The sequence below is a fragment of the Photinus pyralis genome, unplaced genomic scaffold (assembly GCF_008802855.1).
Source record: "Photinus pyralis isolate 1611_PpyrPB1 unplaced genomic scaffold, Ppyr1.3 Ppyr1.4_LG9, whole genome shotgun sequence".
NCBI lineage: Eukaryota > Metazoa > Arthropoda > Insecta > Coleoptera > Lampyridae > Photinus > Photinus pyralis.
In genome coordinates this window covers 19,363,340-19,367,641 of record NW_022170878.1, presented here as the reverse complement: position 1 = coordinate 19,367,641, position 4,302 = coordinate 19,363,340, and positions in this window count along the sequence as shown.

The following is a 4,302-nucleotide window of genomic DNA, read 5'->3' as shown; positions in this document are numbered from 1 at the left end:
CAAATGCCCTTTGATGGATAAAATATGACAGATCGCGTCGTCGAAAAGTTACAATAATCCCCGCTTTTGAAATGTCCGGATTTAAAGTCCATTTCGTTTTTGTGTTTTAATTCGAAATGTATCGTGGATTAAAGCAAATGCGAGTGGGAATTCTGCCTGCTTACGACGTAGGAGTCGTTTTGCTAATTTTCTGAGGGGTAGTTTTATTTCACCTGAAACTGTTTTAGGCATCTAGATTAACCACCGGCATATCCATATGCTTACGCTTTCTGGTAGGTAGGTAAGCGTTTGAACTTTGTTTTATTTGTACGTTTTCACTCAGATTCTGTGCAACTTTTGCATTATGATTTAATTCAAACTTTATAAAGCGTGTTTGATCTGGGTTAGTGTATGAAACAAAGCATTATCTAACTTTGAAACAGTGCATTTTCATTTTTGATGGAGGGTTCTATTTAAAGATAGATTATTAAAAAGTGTAAAATGTAACAGCGCAAGAACTTCAAAGCGTAAATAAATTTCATTGTGTCGTGAGGCTTTAGTGCTGTGCGAAAAACGAAACAAAAGTACTCACAAACGCATCATGTGAATTATTTCAGAAGACAATTTTATGGAAGCAGATCTATCCATAGCATCTATTTTGTATTTTGTTACGTATTGAGTAGTTGAATCCTAGATACATTAGAAACGTGAATTTTGCATAATTAGTTTAAAAGGTAATAAACCATTTACAATAAAACGGGTACTTAATATTGGTGACGAGGATAAAATACCAATGGCTTCCTTTGGCTTGGGAAGTGTTGAATATGAATAATTTATACAATCATTATCATTAATACACCATTAAGAAAAACCAATAGAAACAAATGTATGGTTTCGTTGGTTAGCGACCCACAATTAACTTTTGCTTCTATTGGCTATTTCTTAATGATCGAATAGGTATGATAATGATTGTATAAACCCATCATTAATGCAACAGCTCCGGAAACATGGACTGTGTACAGGGCGTGGACACTTTTTTATGGAAACACTCTTTATTTTAAGAGATAGGAAAAATGGATCTAGCCAAATTACTGGCTCAAACGAATTCAGCTATCTGTACCCGTTTGCCTGTTAGAGGGCGTTTGTCGAATTTAGTCGATTTCCTTAATGCCCCATAAGCTTCTTAGTATTAAAGATAATTGATTTTGGCACTCTCATTCTTAGAGCGTAAAATTTCCTAAATTTTGATGTTTCATATTTGCTATATTGCATTTTATACATTAAATTACTTTAATTGCAAGCATCTAGGTTTCCATGGTGAACAAAAGATGGTAGGATTATTTAAAACGGCAATTTCTAGGTTACCTGTATTATTTATTTATACAGGGTGCACTGAAAACAGTCAATGCCAATTTTGCCAACTTAACGACAGTTTTGCCAGAAACGCTCGAACACGTCAATTTTAGTTTTGAGGAGGACACCTAAATTAAGTAATACTACTTACATAACTTTAACTCTGAGAATGGGGTGAATTGCACCCCAAAAATTTTAAATGGGAAGGAGTAGTAAATGTTAGATAGGTCGCAAGGAATGTTCATTATGTTTTCAGAACTGTTTTTATTTTTCAAATCCAATCAGTAGTTCCAGCGAAAGCTTGATTTAAATGGATTTGCAGAGCCGATTTAAATGTTTATTAGGTAAGTAGGCGTTGAAGTTGAAATGATTGAGAGCTTGTGTCCGAAAAGAATATCTGACAAAAACAATGACAGTTTACACTATAGCGCAAAGGGTGGAAATTGTTTCGATTTTTTTTAAATGGCGATTCTGCCTTCACAAATTCGCTTCCTTGCTTGTGGACTTATTGCACTTATGTCCGATGTTCTTTTCTAACACAAGCTCTCAATTATTTCAACTTCAAAGTAATGACGTTACCATTTGAATGTATTCGGGCAATACGAACTGCGGCTCGTTCAGCCCTTCGAGCATGCATTCAAATAAATTGCGTTCGCCTAACTCAAAATCGCAAGCTTGTTCATTTACGCACTGATACGCATATTTCGCCCCGACGAATTCTTATATTGCAAATATTTATTATTAAGGAAATCGCCGAAACTTCATCCGACATTTATTAACGCGTTATCGGAGCTTTAGAAATTTTTATTTAACTCACGCTCGCAATACAAATACAAGCCGATTATGGATACTTGTAATCCATTTCCAATGTAATCCATTTCGAGTTTGAGTTACATTGAAGTGGCTTTAATGCTTTGTGCACGTCCACCCGATCCGCTATATGTTTAAAAAAAGGAGCGTTGAAAATATAAGTTAAAGGCAGTAGTAATGTAAATTTTTGTCGGCAACACAACAAGTTTGTAGTAATAGTAATATAATAATATTTAATTGTGAGAAGGTGAATTACACTTACACTCGTCAAAAGAAACGGGAAATTACATTAAACATTAAAAATAATAGTATATAACAAACAATATAACAAACAAACTAAAAACAGACAGGTAAAAACAGTAAAATCGCAATAAAAACGCTAACTAATTACATAATCTACCACTAGCCACAAACTCGTTAAAAGAATAAAATGCGTTACATAGAAGAAAATTTTTTATGCGTCTCTTAAATATGGGGTAGTCTAAAATCCTTATATCTAAGGGAAGGCAGTTGTATAAATGTTTGCATTGGTACTGTACTCCTTCTTGTGATTTTGACAGTCTGCATAGATCAGTACGGATATTGTTTTTTTTTCTTGTGTGATGAGTATGTACGTCAACTTGTTGTGTGTAAAGGGATATATTTCGTTTAGCATAGCATAGGGCTTCAAGAATATAAATACAAGGAAGTGTTAAGATTCTGAGATCGATAAATGCTTGACGGCAATCGTCTCTATAACCTAAAGATGCCAGAACCCGAACAGCTCTACGTTGTAGTTTGAACAAACATTGCCAATGAGAACTATGTCCCCAAGCGAGGATGGCATATGAGAGAGAACTATGCACAAAACCAAAATATGCTGCTTTAATGGTATTTAAAGTTGTGCAGTTGCGCAACCGAGTAAGTAAAAATATCGACGTGTTCAATTTTTTGGACAAATTATCGCAGTGATATTTAAAGTCTAATTTGCTGTCAATCACACAACCTAGAAATGTGAAATGAGCACCATTAGAGACGATATTATCTTTTCTTAAAGATAAAGGCAAGATAGTAGTCTTAGCAGGATTTAGTTTCAAGGTATTATCAGTGCACCATCTAGAAATAAGTTTGATGCCGTCTTGAATGTTGGCATAAGCCGAATCATAACACATACTACTCGATATTAGTGTAGCGTCATCTGCGTACAAAATACATTGCGTCTGCGGTGGCAAATGGGATGGTAGATCGTTAACATAAATTAAAAACAGCAAGGGTCCAAGGATAGAGCCTTGCGGTACGCCGTATTTGATGTGTAATTTGTTAGATACTGCATTGTTAAAGAGGACACATTGATACCTATTAGACAAAAATGAAGACACTAATGACAAACTCCGTTTACTAAAGTGATACACCTCACTAAGCTTGCGGACTAAAGTATCATGGCATACACAATCAAAAGCCTTAGTGAGATCAACAAAAGCAGCTATCATGTGTTGCTTATTTTCGAAATAGTGTAAAGCCTTCGCGGTGAAAGAAATAATTGCGTCAGAAGTACATCTACCTTTCCTGAAACCGTATTGATACTGATATAGCAGCTTATTAGATTCAAAAAAGTCAATTACTTGTTTATACAGAAGTTTCTCTATGACCTTGCTGAAAACAGGCAAAATAGAGATTGGCCTGTAACTGCTAATACTCTTTCCATCCATTCCTTTTTTAAGAAGTGGAATAACCAAACCAACTTTTAAGGTTTCAGGAAAAATACCTGTTTTGATAATGATGTTTGCTAATTTAGTTAAAGGTTCGACGAAAACACTAACGTTACGTTTTATTAAGGCCGCGCTAAAACCAAAAATGTCTCTTGAACTGCTATTCCTCAAACTTTTGATAGCGTCACGTGTGTCGACTTGCGAAACAAATTTAAAGTCGAATACCAAATTATCGGAAATCTTTACATTACAAGAGCTAACGGGGTCGCTGGCAGTGTTAGGCAAATTGCCCAAGATCTCCTCAACGATACTGCTAAAATACCTGTTAAAATCATCGCATGTTAAAGACGAATGTGATTCAATATTACAATTTTTATGCGAATTGATTATTAACCACATAGATCTGCTGGAATTCCCTGAGTTTCTAATAAAATTATCGTTGACTTTTATTTTGGCAAGTCGAATCTCTTTT